The sequence below is a fragment of the Peromyscus leucopus genome, chromosome 14 (assembly GCF_004664715.2).
Source record: "Peromyscus leucopus breed LL Stock chromosome 14, UCI_PerLeu_2.1, whole genome shotgun sequence".
NCBI lineage: Eukaryota > Metazoa > Chordata > Mammalia > Rodentia > Cricetidae > Peromyscus > Peromyscus leucopus.
The window spans coordinates 61924665-61945132 of record NC_051075.1 but is presented as its reverse complement, the minus strand read 5'-3'; positions in this window follow the sequence as shown (position 1 = coordinate 61945132).

Below are 20468 nucleotides of genomic sequence, written 5' to 3'. Positions count from 1 at the left end.
TAGGAGGTTGTATCTTTCTCTGTGTTTCAAAGAGTTCTGTTTATGTTTTTCTCTGGCAGGTTCATTTTAAGTCTCCTTAGCGATTTCTGTAATTTACTTTTCTGTGGGGTGAAATGTGAATCGTGTCTTATCTTCCATATATGGCTATATGCCACTCCTCCCTCAACAAAAACTAACAAACACAAACAGTCAAACAAAATATATAAAACACACAAGAATGAAAATCAAACAAACGGAGAAAAGCCCAACAAAACAACAACAACAAAAACAAATCCCAAAACAGAAGAAAAAACTCCAAAAGCATGATGATACTAAAAGGGAACCATGAGATGGAAGTAGAGATCTATAGTAAGGAAGACAATAGTACATTGGAATGTACATGACACTGAAGAATAATGAGAGATCATTTGAAATACAAAAAGGACAAATGAGAGAGGGGCAGAGAGAATATTGGTGATCATAAGGAGAAGAATAATAAGAATAATGTATAATGATGTAAATGTATGAAAATGGCATAATGAAATCATCAATGTTTTGCTAAAATAATTTACATAACAATAGTGATGATAAAGATTATATATAAAACTATATTTATATTGCAAATAAATTTTATAAAAACACAAATTATAATGTATTTACATGATGGTAACTAATTCAGCATTATAATTTCCAAGTTATATTTATGAATTAGAGTTCATGTTTCTGTACCTAAGAATCAAGCAAACACACTTGCTTGTGATTGCATCTCTAGGCAAATTTAGGACAGAATCAATTCACAGTAACCTAAATTATTGCAATGGTGGTTCAGTAACATAGCTAGAATTGACCCAAAGGCAGAAGAATTGAATCTTTCAGGGATTTCATATTATCACAAGAGTGCTTACTATAACGATGTGTTTATTTTGAACACTCTACCAAATTGGAAACACAAAATGTAGTCTTTGTCCATTCTTTTCCTTGGTTAGCAAGATAAATGAATAAAATGAATAGTTTGTTCTCATAAAAATAGCACCACATTTGAGTATTAAGTAATTGGATAATTTTCTAACAAATTTTAAATTTTCATCTGAAACTTTGTTTATGTACTTGGAAATAATCTGGAAATGGATAGATTAAGAAAAACAGACTACAGATTTATTGATAGGTGCATGTCCATGAAAGCTACACTAACATAAAATTCAAAGAAGACTCTTAAATACCTTTCAATTCAAAGAGGAAAGTGGAATACATACACACTTGTAGAAACAGAGTAAACAAATTTTTTGGAGACAAGAATACGTTTAAAAGATTGACAAATTCTGGAATTGAGTTGCTTTGGCGTAGACATATCATATTTGATTTTTAGTTTAATCTTCTTTGGTTAATGAAAGTTTGGTAAGAGGACTGGAGGTAAGTATATTGCTCTATGATGTACTCACTCAATTAGGCAGGGGAGGAAATGTCAGAGGTTGTCTGCTGGATTTGCTACTCCCCTGGAGCTTTCTGTGTGACATTCCTATCAGTATGCTTTAGAGTATTATTTTCTAAACTTCAGTCATAACTACTTTATTAATAGTTTTTAACTAACAAAGAGTGGTTTGTAGAAATTAAAAGGTATTTTAGCCATATTTTATATTTATAATGGAAAAAAAAAAAGAGATTCAAGTGGTCTTGTCCTTGGTTTTACATTCTCTCTCCACTCTTCCCACCCTGTGTGTACATACATGTGTTTCTAGAGCAGGGGTACTGGTGCATGCAATAATGCGTGTGGAGTTTAAAAGACGATTTCATGAGTCACTTTCCTCTATACTGTAAATCCCAAAGATGGACTCAGGTTGTCAAATTTGGTAGAATTGCCATTACCTACAAAACCATCTTGCTGTTTCCTACTATTTTCCATCTTAAATGATTTTTGTTAATCTTTAGTTTTAAATGTTTTATGAAGGGGCGTAGTTGATTAAAAAAAGACTAGAGAAGGAAAATAAAAGGTTTTTAACTTACTGTATGTCAAAAATATAATACAAATAATAAAAATTGTATTATTTCAATAATTGAATTACATAAAATAAAGTTCAAAAATGAAAGAAAATACAAAGAAAGTCATATTTATCCCCCTAAATTCTCTCTCAGCTTCACTTTCCCCACCCTTACCTCCCTACCACCCAAGTCACTTCTTTCCTTCCTTCCTTCCTTCTCTTTCTTTTTTTTCTTTCTTTCTTTCTTTCTTTCTTTTTTTTTTTTTTTTTTTTTTTTTTTTTTTTTTTTTTTTTTTCTTTTTTTTCTTCCTTCCTTCCTTCCTTCCTTCCTTCCTTCCTTCCTTCCTTCCTTCCTTCCTGTTTCTTGTCTGTAACTCCAGTTACAAAAGTGAGTTTCATTGAAGCATATCTGTTTTGTTCTCTGATTGGTTTCTGTACCTAGAACAGGACCTGATATAGTAGATCATCAACATTAACAAGTAATCAATTCCAGAATTAATGAAAACTAAGCTTAGGAAAACCTCTAAATAAAGTTCACCAAATTATATGATTTAGCAAAAAGATAATAATGTATTACATACATACAAAAAATTTATTCTCTTATTTTTTAAGAAAAAAATAAATGCAGAAAGTTTCATAAGTAAATTAGAGGATCTTTCTAAAATTTAAGATTCTTAGGAGTGTTTTTTTTCTTAATCTCAGAGTTGTGCTTATTATTTATTCCTGTTAGACATTCTAAATATTGTAGAATGCGTTCATATCTACACGAAATTAGAAATCATTTTCATTTACAATTAATTGGAAGATTTATTGAACACTCCATGTCTACAGAAAGACAGAAGAATGTGCTTTGAAATTTATATTAAAGAGCATACTTCATAACAATTTCATGGGGCAGTTTCCTATAAATTTTCCCCTATGGTTTTCAACAAGCTAGCTTTTAAAACTTATTTTGAGTTAATTTTCATATAAACTACACTGATCTAATTAGAATTTCACAATGGAACCCTTCATTGTGTATACTAAGTTGAATAAGTGGTAAGTAAAAGAAATACTGTAGAGTAACACAAGCAAGTGTGATATGGAAGACTCAAGCAAGTTACAAAGACTAAAGGAACAGAATGAAGTTCCCAGAACAAATAGCCACTGATTTTCAACAAATGAACCCCAACACTATACAGATTAGAAAAGGAAGGAAGGCTCTTTGGATAAATGTTGATGTTAACACCTGTGCAGCCTGCAGGGGACTGGACTAGGCCCTCTGCATAAGCAAGATAGTTGTGTAGCTTGTTCTGCTTAAGGGGCCCCCAGGCAGTAGGAACAGAATCCATCCCTGGTGCTGAGCTGGCTTTTTAGAACCCACTACCTGTGGTGGAACACCTTGCACAGCCTTGAGGTAGGGGCAGGGGCTTGGACCTGCCTCTACTGAATGTACCAGGCTCTGCTGACTCTCTATGGGAGGCCTTACCTTCTTGTAGGAGGGAATGGTGGGTGGGTTTGGGGTAGGGAAAGGCTGGAGTGGAGGAAGGAGGGAAGAGGAGGATCTGTGAATGGTATGTAAAATGAATAAAAAATTTTTTAATTAAAAAAAAAAACTGGTTTACCACATGCAGGAAATTGACACATGACTTTACCCACTGCAAAAATTAACACAGTGAATTCAACATCTTGGCATAAATTCTAAATTATTTTGTTAAAAGAAGAAAACTTTGAGGATATGCTTTTAGACATCCTCACAGTCATTAATCATTTTTGTAGATTATAATATAATTATTCTCCTTTCCTTCTTCCAAACCTTCCCATGTCAGGGCTTGTTTTCTTCCAGTGTGTGTGTGTGTGTGTGTGTGTGTGTGTGTGTGTGTGTGTGTGTGTCCTTAATATATAAGTACAACCTATTGAGTCTTTACAACGACACTTATATATGTATTTTCAAAGCTGATCATTTGTTACTAGATGGCCATTTAGTGTGCTCTTCCCCAGGGAAGTCTTTTTCTCCTGCTCTAACATTCCTTAAGTGCCTGTAGTTCTCTGTCTAGAGATGAGGCATCCTGAGCATTGCTCTTCCACATTAGCATGTCTATTACTGTCATCCTTGATCATGCTGTGTTTAGGCAGCCAAGTTATGGAGATTTCATGGGTGTAGCTTTGGATATTTCTGGAGATACAACTGTTTAGGCATGTTTGTATTAATCCAAATCATGGGAAATGAATGTAAAATGAGGTGTGAATTACACTACATCTGCAAAATTTTGACCATTGAAGAAAACAGTTAACAGATTGAAGAGACAACATAGAGAATGGAAGAAAAACATTTGCTAAATGCTATCTTTAAAGTAATAAAATCCAGCCAGGCGGTGTTGGCGCATGCCTTTAATTCCAGCACTTGGGAGGCAGAGGCAGGCAGATCTCTGTGAGTTTGAGGCTAGCCTGGTCTCCAAAGCCAGTTCCAGGAAAGGCACAAAGCTACACAGAGAAACCCTGTCTCAGAAAAAAAAAAAAAAAAAAAAAAAACCACTGTCTTTTAAAATCACTAATTATCTGAATAAATACTAACTAAAATGAAAAAAAATATGAGCTGCTAACAACCAATGAAAACAGAAAAAGCTCATTTACATAGGCCTTCAGATAAATATGAACCAAACCTACAAAAAAAAAAAAACCTCTTCCATACATTAGAATGGCTATTATTAACTACATACTTACATTCAACCATTTGTAAGAAAATGTGCAAATAAATAACAAACACTGGCAAGGGATTGTGGAAACGGGGATGCTTGTATGTTTTTGGGAATATAAACCAATTAAATCATATAAAGAACAGCATGTCAATGTGACTCAAGGTACTAAAGCTGGGTACCCTGTAAGATCCAGCTTTCACATGTCATAAAGACAAAAATCAGGGTGTCATGACAAAAATACCTGCCCACAGCTGCTTATTGTGTCACTGGTCGCAGTTGTTAAGGTAAGAATCAACTTCGGTACCCAGAGTTGGATGACTATAGACAGAACCTGTGGTATGCATGCACAAAAGAACATTGTACAGTCATCAAGAATGGGATGCTATCATTTGCACTGAAATAGAGCTGGAGGCCCCCATAGTCAAGAAGCAAACCAGACAAAGAAAGTACCATATAAAAGCCCTTACATCTGGAAATTAAAAACACAACTGGTCTGTAACTGAAAGATAACTCACTGGGTAAGAGTGCTAGTTGCACAAGCATGGGGACTGAGTTCAGTTCCTTGCACACATTTAAAAGTTGCCATGACCTTGAGAAAGCCTCCTACTCTGTGGAGAGGTCTTCCTGGGAATTGCTGCTTACCAGATAAACTTCAGATTCAGTGGGAAATTCTAACTCAATGGAATAAGGTGAAGAGGGATAGAGCAGACATCTGATGTTCTCCTCCATCTGCGGGCGCACCACATTACCATGCCCCAGATATTCATACACCTCTCTCATTCATACCCCTCTCATCACACACGCACACGCCCACACACACTTGACCTGCATGTAGAATACTTATGACTAGTGTTTAGAGAGAGGAGGAATGACTGAATGGAGACTGGGTGAGATCAGAGCATGGTGCATGGATATACTGAAATACCATACTGAAACTCGGTAGCCTGTGTGATTAACACACGTTAATCAAAAGTCAAAATAAAGTTACAAACATAAGAAACTGTAAGTGTTACAAGTGATTTTATTGATTATTTAAAATGCTTTTGCTATTGCTGTCTCCTGAGTCTTTTCTAAGTAGACCCTTCAAGTACCTATTCTAATATCAAGAAATATATATTTTAATTAAAATGGAAAAGTGGGTGGATTTGGGTTGTTTATTTAATAGGAAACTGTTTCTGAGATTTTCCTGCAGCTTGGTGGTCATGAGCGGCTCTGAGTGGCAAAGGTCTGGACAGCTTTACCCATTATTAGCTCAGACTCTTGTGTTTACCTGCTGTTCTCACAGTACCACCAGCATAAGGAACTCTGCCAGTGTTTCCATTTTGTTTAGAAATCAGCCACGACACTTTGCTTTGGGCTAAAAACTTGGCACATAAGCCTCCAGTCAGTTTTATTTTTCCTTATATAAATTCTGAAATACTTTTCGGCTAAGCCATTTTAGTTAGAATAGAACATAAATAAATGTAACTGAGTCCAGATGCTTTTGCTGCCCACTGAGAACTAGGAGAGAGGATATGTGTTTTCTTAAAAATTGAAAAATAAACCTCAAAGCAATGACCACCACCATCCTCTCTCTGTATGAGCATATCTTAATTTAAATGTGTTTAAATTTACTTTTTAAATATTCAGTGGCTATGTGAAGCTAAGACTAGCCAGTATATTTCTAGTAATTCACTATTTTTAGATACTTCATGCCATATTTATTTGGTCCCAGTTTGAAATAGAATGCATATATCAATAAGACTCGAACTTGAATTATGCAGCAATATATAGACATAAAATTGGAAGACCTGAAAGCCTTCCTTCCCTAATAAATCTGAGAAAGATCACCCCCTCCCTGCACACTTCCAAATATATCACATGACAGTTGCTGTGTGTTGACTCAGCCTTGGAGGAAGGCGCCCAGCAGGTTGGCAGGATAAAAGCTCTCCTGTTTATTCAACAATGTGCCTCCATGGGGTATATGGTGGTAATCAGACTGGCAGACTTTACACAGTGCATAAATATTTCATCTTCCAAACCACTGAACATACTCGGCAGCATGGGAAAAAGAAATGAGATGGACCACAGAAGAACTTAGGTTCACATGGAAAGGCTTTCAGATGGGACTAGGTGTCAAACAGAACTTTCATTGGCATTTCTTTGTTATTCTGGATTTTTGAATTATAATGGTGGCACAACACTCAGTGTCTGCAATGGTCAGTCTGGTGACTTTCCATGATTTAGAGAATCCAGGTTGCTGGATCTCTAAACTTCCGAGAAGTGAGATCTGCAGACTTCAATTCAGAAGCTGACTGAAGTCTTTAGAAAGAATTAGCATTCAATGAGTCTAATCATTGAGCCCAATTCCTAAAGGCATTATTTTTAGATGCAATGAGAAAAGCTCACTGGAGAAGTGGAGAATTGGAGAAAAGGTAATGTAAGTAAGAACAGTGCAATTTTGGAGCAACTTGTGGATTCAAGGAACACTGAATGTGGGATTATATGACCTAAGTAACTTCTCTTTCTTGGCCATATCCACCACTCTCTAAACTTAAATCCTAAAGTCATACAATGTGAGTACTAATACTATATTGGGTCCTTTACAAGAGCATTAAATTCAAGTGAGATACACAGTAGAATTGAACTATAGAATAATAACTCATACAAACTTTAATTTTAAGATAATAGTGTAACACAGGCTTGAGATATAGCACATTTTTTGAAGTACTTGTTACACAAGTAAGAAGATCTGATGTTGTACACCAAACAGAGCCAAGGCATGTGTGTTTAATCCTAGTGCTCAGAGGCTCAAACAGAAAAATCGCAGTGGCTTGTCCATTCTTCAATCTAATAGAATTAGTAAGCTTCAGGTTCAGTGGAGGACCCTGCCTCAAAACCCATGGAAAAGAGCGATGGAGGATTACACATGATATTGACCTATGTCCTCTACACACACATGAAAATATTAATGAACATAGGCAAAAAATTAATATTGTAGTACTATTAAGAAAATTACTAGAATTTTTGGTTTTGCTTTGACAAGATAGTTTGATAAAGCAACAAAGTATAAATATATCCATGTTCTGAACTATGTTTGTGATTTCCAAAACAAACATATCTATTATTTTCAAGGTTTTTTTGCAAGAGAAGATACTATCACATATCCAAATAGATTTCTAGGGGAAAAAATGATAAAATACTCCCAAAATGAGTGGCTGAAGAACTAATTCGACTTGAAGCTACAATTCACATACTAACTTCATCAACATGCTTCTCAGCTAAAGGGGGACACTAACTTCATCAACATGCTTCTCAGCTAAAGGAGGACACTAACTTCATCAACATGCTTCTCAGCTAAAGGGGGATGCAGCTGTCAGAATTACACACATGGCTATAGATGATGGAGTTACAGAAATCCAGTGGTTGCCTCTCTAGGGCTATGGCAGTGGACCTCAGAAGCCATTAAGGTGAGAGACCCTGTTGTTGTTAGATTTTTAGGTTCTTTTTTTTTTTTTTTTTTTTTGCGTTCTTAGCTTACAGCAAGACAGCCTATAACCTGAGTACTTCCCATCAGACAGAACCTTGACTGAATGAAGAGGAAGACGAGAAACGGGGCTCAACACTGGCACACCCAAGCCCTCTCCTTCCTGATCTGCCCAGATGAGAGGAGTTCCTGCAACCAGCTCCTACCACTGTGAAGTCCACATGCCTTTCTTGCCTGGTGGACTGGGCATGCTAAAACTATTACCCAAGTATTTCTTTCCCTGAGTTCGTTTTGTCAGGTAATTTGTCCCAGCAACAAGAAATGTGGCCAATAGACTGTCTTACTGTGAATGCATTAGTCGGTATGTGTCAGACTTCTAAAAGTGAAGACTCCCTGAAGACTTGGTGTCTTTTGTTATTCAGTACAACTCAATGCTTAGTGAACACTATAGGAATGGAAGACACATGGTTATAATGGTCAGAATCTAAAAAGAGAAAATACCTATGATTGAGGCCCCAGTGATCAACCAATGTAGAAATCATTTCTTCTTTTTTCTTGTCTCTTTTATTTCCTCATTTTATCTGACTCCACAAAGATATATAGATGGTTATTTTCATGGATAATCTTCAAAAAGGTGTGCACTCACATTTTATTCATAAACTTTAGTGTGGAATGATATGTGACTGAACATTTCTTCCAAACAAAAAATGGTGTTATGGTAGCACTGCTCTAACTACAGACCTTATATGCACCAAAGTGTTTCTTCACAGCTCCCCAAAGAAAAATTATAGTGGATTTATTTCTGGCCCTTATAAATGTCTAAAAGAGTACAGTTTTAATAAACGTTTTTTCTTTCATCAGACCTTTAGCCCAGTGGACCAGAAAAAAATTCCTGACCAGCTATAATATTTATTAAGCATGCCGTGTCTTCTAAGATGTTCCTATAGTATGACACATTATATATTACACAAGTAAGAACATGACAAATAGTATGTTTAGATTTTCTAATTGTTAGACACATAGAAAATTAGAAATGTTGATGTGTTCTTATTAATTGAATTCTTCACAAACTCTTGTCCTTATGCAGAAATTTGAATAGGTCATGTAAGACCCATTTATACAATTGATATATACAGAATAATATGAATTCTTATTTCTTTAGCCGTGTTCATATAAACTCATGGATTTGGTAGTAGTCATTGTGTAAACTTTATTACCTTTTTAAATATTTTAGAAAATTACCTCTTTGTGACATAATCTTTCCATCATGTATTGTCTGTAGGAGCTTATGCCCAATGAAGTCAAGATAGCTAACATTTACAACAAGCTAATTTTTTTTTTTTTTGGATGGAACAAAGGACAACTTCCAACTATTGCAATACATAACCCCATTCCCGAAGACATACAAAGACAGAGATTAAATAATTCAAATCATTTAGTTTCACCTCAGCCAAGGCCCATTTTTCATGAAGATAATTATTTTATTTTGTTAGCTACCCATGCCACCCACTATAGCTCCTATAATTCCAGTCCCATGTAATACTGACTTCTTTCACAAGTCTCATTTGGCATCCTGCTTAATATGCACCCAGATGGATGAATGGAGTAGGAATATCCAGGAAAGGACCTTCTAATGATGCCAAGTTGAAACATAACTCAGAGTTTCCTTTCTGGTTTACCATGCAGCATTTAGGAATTTGAAACTAAAGTTCCATACATGCTTTGGATAATCACAGCAGTCCACCCAAGTGTCATTATTATGTGAAGGGATGCTGTTAAAATTGAGATATTGCCTTGATGTCATATTATATTGAAATCCTTAGATAAGCTACAACACTCTTCAAAACTCTCCATATGATCTATATTTGGTTGATACTAATGGTGTACTAGACAATCCTAAAGCCTAGCATTACCGGTGTCTTATCTTTGCCTTCATCAGCTTTTGTAGCTATACCTACAACATTTTCTCTGGCTATTTCCTATGTGTTTCCTTTACACCAGGAACTGCTTATGACATTATAAAAATATGGAAGATGCCAGACTGTGTAACTCTGCATTTTTACTGCCCTCTAGTCTATGTCATACTTGGAAGCCAAGGTAATCTTTGATTTTACTATATTTTTAGACAATCTCATACATGACTGGCCTCAAACTCACAAGACTCCTACTTCCCTAACACTCTATGTTGAACAAATATCATGTAACATCTGTTGTAGAAGCATTGGTGATCTTAATGTTAACCAAGACTGGCTCTGTTGTTATAGAACACGTGAGGTATTTGTTTACAAATACATTATGCCTGAAAGTCAGCATCAGAGAGTGATAAAGGGCAGGCTTAATTAACTCAGCTCAAGATGTTTTGGGAAGGTATTTTGATATATTATTCCCACAAACTTCATTTTCATGTTTTACGGCATCCTTCACCTAGAGAAATCAGTAGTAAAACATTCATGCTGTTGAACTTGGCTTATATCAAACACACATTGGGAGATTTGAATTTGGAAAGAAAATATTGAGTTTCAAAATTTTTGTCCACATTGTAGTTTTTATGTTCATATTCATAATGGTCTCCCTAGGTCCATGTTAACTACTTGTCACAAAATTCTAGTAGTATAGATAAATGTTAGATTATAGGGTTTACATTATCATTAATAAATATAAATAGAATCCACACAAGGCATACCAATAAACCAAGCAATAATATCTTGTATGTATTCTTAATATATTTACTTAGTCTTCTTCAGAATACTACTTCTTAAATATTAACATATTAGGAATTTTTAAACATGTTTGAGATTAAGATATCTATTTTGGATACAAAGGAATACAAGAGAATATATATCATTGGATATGATTTTTATATAATAAATTATATAATATATTCACAAAAGAAAGTCAATTATGGTATCAAAATTTTTGTCCCTTAACTACCAATGGGAGACTATTTAAACATTTCCCCACAACTTAAATATGGAAAAATCCTAAATTTCCTCTTAAAAGATCACTTTCATCAACAAACTGGAAAAAACAGTCAAATAAGTATTCTGTTATATTAAATTGTCCTTAGGACAATGCTGTTTGATTAGTATAACCAATAGACTATATCTAAAGAGAGCAACTACTCAACCTTATGAACTGCATTAAAATAACTTCAGTTCTAACAGAGTAACTGCACTCAATATGAGATCACTCCTTACACATCATTCAGGAACATAAAGACTGAAAGGTGCAACAAATTCTTATTTTCCAAATATGTAATTCTTTTATACATGTAAAGCCCCCAACACTCTGTAAATTATGGTAGCTCAAGTAAATTAATCATCTAATACTAAATTTCTGAAATACAGTTTCAAATACCAAGTTGTATCAATTGATGGTACTTACAAAAACACTGGAATTTTATCTTGCAAAAAGAAAAATCATATTAAGTATATTCACATAGTGTGAAATTAAAAAAAAAATGAAAAACGAGGTATGTGAGAACTGGTATTACCACTCAAGAGTATCACAAGGAAATGGAGACTGTTTTAGTATGGCACTGAAAGGGAAGAAGTAGTTTAGCCAGGTGGGAACCAAGCTGATGGGAGGAAGCAGCAGGAATTGACCATTGTGCACCGGCGGGAAGGATGACGAAATGTTAGCACTGAACAGATGTCAAGGCAATTTTAAAGACCTATTGCTTCTAGTTGGAAAATTGCAGGAGGTACTGCCTCCGTTGAGTCGCTCCCAGTAAAATGGAAAAGACAGGACACCTCTGCCATCTCCTCCCTTCCAGTCTCCCCTGCCATCTCCCATCAGTCTCCTGCTTGTGCCTCTCCCTGGAAACTGGAAGCCAACTGGTAACAGATTTTGAGAATAACAGTCCTCTAGAGAGAACCTGGGATGGACCCAAAGGCAAGAAAAACTTGGAAAAGAAATTCTCACTTCCTAGTGAATCAGTGCTGCAAAGACTGGTTCTTCCATAAACTATTATCTCCAAGACTACATCAAAAAGGAATGGAAAACTCTTTTTCATTGAGTTAAGCTATATAAACAAGCTTGTTCTGGTTTTGGACATTTTTTTTTTAACTTTCCTAAAAGTAAAAAAAAAAAAAAAAAAAAAAAAAGAACAAAAACTTAGACCTCTCTTTAAACCAATTTCAGTTTTGACTTCTATTCCCTTTGGTTTTAGCACTAGTGTGACAGACAGATACTAGATCTGCCATTTCTAGTATGTCTACCCTACATGTGCTATATCTATCACTTAAGACACATACTTGCTTTCCTTCAGCAAAGGTAAAAGCACTGAAAAAGTTTTATGAACTTTAAAAAGTTTCATGTTTTTAGTATGTTTTTATAGGTTTACTTCACATTGACCAAGTTAAAATTCTGGAGCAATTAAACTTTTTAATTTAGAAAAAAAAGAAGTATTCAGTTCTGTAAAATGTTAATTTTTAATTTTAAATTCTAATTAGTATGTTCAGGGACAATACTTCATACTTAAATGCTTAATTATGTGAAGAAAAAAAACTGATCATCACACAGAGATAAGTGATCACACAACAGTATATGAGTCCGAGTTTTCATCATTCTGCATGTTGTAGATGTAACCAATCGTCTTATTAAGATAAGAAACACAGAGCCAATGTAAAAGAGAAAACCAAGAGGTCAGAGCTCAGAGCTAAAATCTTACCTCCTGCAGTGCTCCTAGCTTCCCTGAGAGAGAACTACTTCCTGTTTTTCTGTCTTTAAATAGTCTTTCTGTTCTGCCTTCTCTGCTGTGGATATTGTTCTATATAAATAAAACACTGATGGCCAATGACCAGGCAGGAGGTAGGTGGGACAAGGAGAGAGGAGAATTCTGGGAAGCGGAAGGCTGAGGGAGACACACTGCAGCCACCGCCAGGACAAGCAGCATGTAGAGACTCTGGTAAGCCACCAGCCACGTGGCAAGGTATAGATTTATAGAAATGGGTTAATTTAAGATAAAAGAACAGTTAGCAAGAAGCCTGCCACGGCCATACAGTTTATAAGTGATATAAGCGTCTGAGTGATTATTTTATAAGTGGATTGTGGGACTGCGGGGCTTGGGGAACCTGGAGAGAAGCCCTCCAGCTACACTTCTCATTGGTTGTAAACCCAAACACATGACTACCTCGTCACTGCCTGTAAGTACCACCCTCCAGGTCTTAAAGGCATATGTCTCCAATACTGGCTGTATCCCTGAACACACAGAAATCTACCTAGCTCTTCTAACCACCACGCTCTTGCTATGGTTCTAATAGCTCTGACCCCAGGGCAACTTTATTTATTAACATGAAAGACCCCCGAAGGCAGTCTTCCCTCTGGAGAGACCCTCGCCCAGAGATCACACCGAGACCACAAGTCAGATGCAAACAGCAAGAGGCTTTATTCAGGAACACAGGTACCCGGGGCAACACAGTCCCTCAAGAGGCTCAAGAGACTGGCGCGCCCACGGGCTGGAGTGGAGGGTTTTTATAGGGTCTGGCAGCAGGAGCACAAGGAGCTCGGTTTACAGGGTTCTGATTGGACGATTCAAATGAGGCCAGGTTCAAACTCAGGACACCAGGTTCAAACTCAGGACAGCTCGTGGGTTCTGATTGGACGATTCAAATGAGGCCAGGTTCAAACTCAGGACAGCTCGTGGGTTCTCCCCGAGCTCGACACGCCTGCTGTCTGGCTCCAAGTTGTTTTTCTGACCTTTAGTACCCTTTTCTGGGGCCAGGTGGCCGACCGCAGACACCCTGAACTTTCCTGTACTTTTCAGGCTTAGCTCAAAATGGTGTTAGGCTAAGCAAGTTTGCTGGGGTCTTTCAAACATACAATTAAAATCACATTTCAGTACAAATAAAATATCACCATAGCATGTAGTGTGAGCTTTGGGTGAAGATGATGTCTTTTAGCCAGTGTGTATAGTTGGCCTCTTTATCAGATGGTTGTAGAGTAAGGGCTTACATATGAGTCCTCATTGATACTCTATGGATCAGTGTATCTCTTTCATGCCAGTTCTATGTTATTTCTGTTACTATAGCTCAGTTGCAAAATTTGAAATCTGGGATAGTGGTGGCTCCAGCAAGTTTTTATTTATCTATTTTTGTTTATTTGTTTTTTTTTATTGCTTAGGATTGTTTTGTGGATATTTTTGGGTTTTGTTTTGTTTTCTTAAGCATTAAGTAGGATGGATATTTTCCCAATATGAATCCCGCCAACCCATTAATATAGGAGGCCTCCCAGATAGAAGAGTCTGGTTGTGCATATGAATTCAAAGCATGTATACCAGTGGAAGCTAGGCAAAATCCAAGAATGGAGAGGGGAGGTGGACAAAAAGTCCCACCCCAAGCAAAGATGCTGTCAGTTGGCAACTGATAGCTGATGGGGAAAGAGAGTCAGTTTTATTTGAGAATGTGATCCCTAGTATGTTGACTATGTTCTAGGGAAGAAGGGAAATACCACATATACTTAATGAGTTAAAAAATAGAGCACAAAATTGGGTGGGTAGAAAAAAAATGTGTTGGATCTGGGAGGAATCGAGGGGAGTAAGGTTGAAACATATTCTACAAAATACTTAAGGATTGATTATGTATGTGTGCATTTTTGTGTCTGTGCATACACACACACACACACACACACACACACACACACACACACACACACATAAAATAAAGTGGATCAGGCACAGTGGCACACACTCTTAATCCTAGCACTCAGGAGGAAAAACAGGCAATTCTCTGGGAGTTCAAAGTTATCATTTTCTACAAACCAAGCTTCAGGCCAGCCAGAGCTACACAGTGAGGTCTTGCCTCAAAAATAAACAACACACACACCTACATATAGTATTGGCCTAAGTATAAAGGCAATTTTATATATTTTCAATACACATATTTTATTTCAGTATTGAGACCTTTTGTTCCATGGTAGAAAGATAATACTGTCACTCAACGTTAATATTTATGACAGATAATATATTTTGTTATATATAATGCTGTAAGATTATACATACTAATGAGAAATTTGGCATGTATACTTATTATACTGTTGTCAAGATACAATTAATTTTGTTCAAAAGGTAAAATATAAAGAATGCATTTTGTCTTAAGGAAATTTTCCTAACAGGGATATGTAGTTGCCGAATGTGTTGCCTTTGGGAAATCTGACAAACTTTCCACAGGGGTCTTCTAAGACCATTGGAAAACACAGATATTTTCAATACAATTCATACCAGTATCAAATTTAGAGTTATGAAGTGACAACAAAAATAATTTTATGGTTGGGTATTATCAGAACATGAGGAACTGAATGAAAGGGTCTCAGCATCAGGAATGTTAAAAATCACTGTTCTATAATTTATATAGCATTCACAAAGCTTACCTTCAGAAACTCTACCTTGATTTTTATGCTGAGGGGATGGTTCAGTGGATAAAGAACTTTCTGTGTAAAATTAAGGAACTGAGTTAAGATCACCAGAACCCAAACAAATCCAAACAGGCTACTTCCTACCTGTAATACCAGAGTTCCTATGTTGAGATGGGACACAGACACCAGGTTCCCTTGAAGCTGATGGATGAAATAGGTAGCTTGTATTTCAAAATGGTAAACAACAAGGAGACCTTGTCTCATAATAGTTTGGAGATGAGGACTGAAAACCCAGGTTGACTGACACTGAAATTATATTCTGACTTCCATGCTTACATCATGTCATGCTCCTACCAAAATTTACACACTCATACAAATGAATACTAACACACACACATACACACACATACATGAACACTATACACACACAAATATTTTAAGAAATTACCTTATTGCCTGAGTATTCCTCTACCTTATTATTCTAAACATCTAGATTTAGGAGAATATTTGAGATATGTAATGAATATAGTCACATAAGATAGAAAAATATGATGCAAATGTAAATATTATTATGAAAAGAAGGAACTGAAACACTGGGTGGTCTTTTAGAATCCACCAAATATCCCTGATGTTGAAGACCACACAGAGGAAAACTGTAGTGTTTTACTGTACTGTTAACAGTTCTTTACAACATTTTTTCCTGGTTATTAAAATGTAATTGCCTTTTGTGTCTGTAAACCTTAAAACTTCTTGACCAGGAAGTTACTGGGACTCTTATCAGCAGGTCAAAAAAAATGAAGAAAAAGAAATAAAAAAAAGAAAAGTTTACACTAGAAAACGTGTTTATGAAAAATAACCTTATCAATAACTTACCTTTTGTAGCAGACATCATATTTTAGTTAGAGGGTTGTTGTGTTGTTGTTATTGTTGGTTTAAGACCATATTTAGTTCTCTAAAATAAACATATTGTGCTCAGGCTTTTGGATTTCTTTATGACATACATTTTGTTTTGCACTTCTCTGTGTTCTGTGTATTAGATTCTGCACTAGTTGATAGCAACGTTAGAGTTAATTTAACTTTCATCTTGCCAATGATTACCAGCTTGTTTCCTTTTTAAAACAACTCATTCATAATTGGAAGGGGGTGAGGAACAGCTGAATTCTAGTGTAGAATGAGGTCTAATGAACACATCTAGATGTCCTTCCATCACTAGCTTGAGTACCTTTGGTCCACGAACATTATTGATCTCTGCTGTTCTGCATTCCTGAGACAATTTACACCTCTCAAGAAGAGAAAGAATTGGGTTTTGTGAGAGACTTATATCACTGGCTATGAATTTTTATCTTAAGAGTGGCCATTTACACACTAAGCCTAACTTGATTATTACTTATTAGTGTAAGTTCACTTAAATAATAAGTTGGCCATAACTAGCTATCCCCTGCTTCCTTTCCTTTCTGCTTCCATTCTAGAAATTAAACCTAGGGCCTCAGGCATGGTTGGCAATCGCTCTCCACTGAACCTTATTCCTGGTCTAATTTACATTTTGAATGCATGAAAAGCTAAGATGCATAACAGCAAAGAAGACAAATGCTTACCTTATGACTGCAGAGTGTGTCTGACTATTTTGTTTTCAGGTACCCAGTGGCTTTTTAATCAAAGCCAGTCAATGACATATTCCAAAGTAAGACTGCATAAATAATCCCTTATATGACCTGGGAGGACCCAAAGATTATCACTGATGCCTCATACTCAAGGACTTATAGTTTAGATGTCAATGAATCAGTGACAGTGACTGAGAGAAGAAAAACTAAGAACTGTACTGGGCTCCTTCTCTCTAGAAAACAAAACAAAACAAAGCTAAACATTTTTGTTATCTATTAATTCAGTATGTACTGAGATGTATTCACTTTTCATTTTACATAAACTGCAGGGAAAAATATGATTGAGAGTTTTTCTTTTACCTTCTCCCCACCTGCTTTGGTGCTCACTGCATTTTGCGACATACATGTTTTTCCTTCAGTGTTATCCTGTGATCAGAAAGATGGCTAATGAAATATGGCAGGGGAAGCCTGGGGCCTGTTTCTCATCTGGAGCCTGCTAGATTGCAGACTTGTATTTATCCTGATGAATTGGCCCTGGAACTCGAGAGACTTAGTGCAATTTCCTGCCCCGACAGCCTCTGTGAGTATCGCATCCCTCCCTAAACTGTTTCCCCAAAAGATGGCACACACACCGTGCCTTTACCAGCTAAGCACACGCACTCCTCATCTTTTTTTACAGGATTTATAAAAAAAAATGTAATGGGAAAAATAAGACACTGACTATATTTTAATCTGCATTTCTACTTTTCAACATAAAAATATGATGTGTTAAGAAAGAAGAGCAAGAATTAAAGTGACAATAATAATAAACATAATATATGTAGATTTTGTATATATATAATTTGTAGTGATAAAAATTACATATATAATTAGTAGTGATTAAAATTATATATATTGTATCACATAATACACACACACATTTAATTAATAGTGAATGTGTCAATCCTTTGATGAAGCTTCAGTTATTTTGAATGGTTATTCTAAATGCATAGAAGTTCAGAGATGTACAGAGTGTGTGACTGGAAGAGCATTGGTGCATTTTCCTAATACCTGATATATAATACTTTTAATGAGGTGTTCATTAGAATGAACTGCTTTAGTTTTTACAATAGAAGGCAGAGTGAAAGCTAGAAGGAATTTATTTCATTCGTGTATACCAGCTCACACAACTACAGAAAGACTATAGGTATCTTGTATCAGATTATTAATTATCAGCAGAGAAGTGTTTTTTGACAGATTAACTACTCACTGAAGTTTAAATGTGCTATGTGAGGGCTTCCCACTGACTGTTATGTTCATGGTGTTACCATGTTGATAGCAAATAGATGCATAACTCCAGGCAGGAGAGTGTCCTCCTCCAAACTCCTATACTGTACATTACAAATTACCTTTGATAGATTTTGATTTGTATCACAAAATTCGTACTGTTGAGACATTATGCACTATATAGAGAGATTATTACTAGGTCATAAATGTCTCCTGTGTTTTCTTTACTGTTCTCCAGACCGTAATTCCATGACATTAGTTACGATCACAGAAAATGTCACAGCACTGAAAATGCTGAAGGGAGCAAGCTGATTGCTCCTGAGCATTATCCAGAAATGAAGCTCTTATATTATATAAGATTGTATCTTATGTAGTCCTTCAAAAACACCCAGAACCTGGAATTAATGGATTCTGAAAAAGGAGGAAAACAATAAAAGCTTTCATGTTAGGCATTCATTGTCACTAGGTTGGCAAGAACCATAAGAACACATTGACCAGATCAGTAATCTAGTACAATGGAAAAGCAAATAAATATCCCTGCTACAAACTATATTGTTTCAGTATTTGGCTAAAATTATTTGGTTTTGTGAGTCAGTATTGTGCAGCTTTGGTTGAAAGTGAAAAAAATTAAAATTTACCCATTTCAGGTTCAGTCTGTCTTCCAATGGTCTGCTTGTCCAATTATTCTCTTGAGGGTTCCTTTGGCATAAACTCTGAGGACTGATCTTTTCTTTCAAGTGATTTATAATTGGTTGATTTTTTTCTAAAGTCATGCATTTCTGGTAAATACATTTTTCTGTTACTTGTTTATTATATATTCATTCAGACAGATCCTCCCTATATAGCTCAGGCTGGTCCTCAAACTCATGGTTTTTCTAGCTGCTGACTGCTAGGATGATATTCATGTTCCACCCCTCTTAACTTTCCAGAAATATGTTTTTAATGTGGAAGCAGTTTTTAAGGCTCTTCTACAGTGGGATCTGAGGCATACTGTGATGCCTTACCAACATTCTTGATGCTACCAGAGAGAGGTGACTATCATCAACAGGTACCTGGCATCATTTTAACAAGTACTAGGCTACAAGTATCAGTTGTAATCATGAATTCAGTTAGAGACAAAAATCATTCAGATCATGGCTTCTCAGATTTCAGTAAGGGTGTGTGATCCTCAGAGGGTCTTGTTAAAATACAAATTGTGATTTCATAGGTTTGGAATGAGATTCTATATTTTTGTTATGTCTCTAGGACATGGACCACAGACAAGTCAATCATAGGCAAGAGTTACAGTGCATTTGGTAAAGCAATTTTCCTGTACATGCGAGTTCCTGAAAAAACCTGCAGCATACACAAAAAAGATTGTGGGAATTAGGCCCTTCCACATAAGTAATGAACAATTACATTAAAAAGACCCTTAAACATATCCAGTATTTCTTAGTCTGGACTTAGGCCCCCAATTGATCCCTACACAAGATTTAATATGATAGCGGTTGTTAAATACCTATTGAGTACTTTAAATATGCATCTCATAAAAACGTGATTAACATGATAACTCATAGGCAAAAAATTCTACTTCAGGTGGCAAATTTACATAAAATAAACATGTCATTAAGTAAAGGTATTGAATAATGGATGTTGCGATAAGAATAACATAAAACATTTAGTTAATATCTATTAGATAAGAGTTAGGGAAGATGTTTCTGAGGCAGGAGCACTTTCAGTCAAAGCGAGAGAATTGCAGTTCAAATCTTTATCACTCACTTAGTAGCTGAACTATGTTGCAGCAAATGCCTACAGCTCCAGTAACAGGGAATGAGAAAAACAAATCCACAAAGCTCACTGTCCAGGCAGCCTATCCAAAACATTAAGCTCCAGCTTCAGGGAGACACTATCTCAAAAAGAAAAGTGGTGAATAGTAGACGCCAACTGATATCTGCTAACCTACACACACAGTCCCCTGTATGTGCATGCCTATACCCCATAAATGTTCACACACACACACACACATGCATGCACACATACACACACATGTGATTAATATAAATATAGTTTAAGTAGATAAAAAGTATATATACTGAGTTTAATGTCCCCAGAAACTCAAACTTGAGATTTTCACTGGCAACTGAATTCTATAACACTTAATTTTGGAATT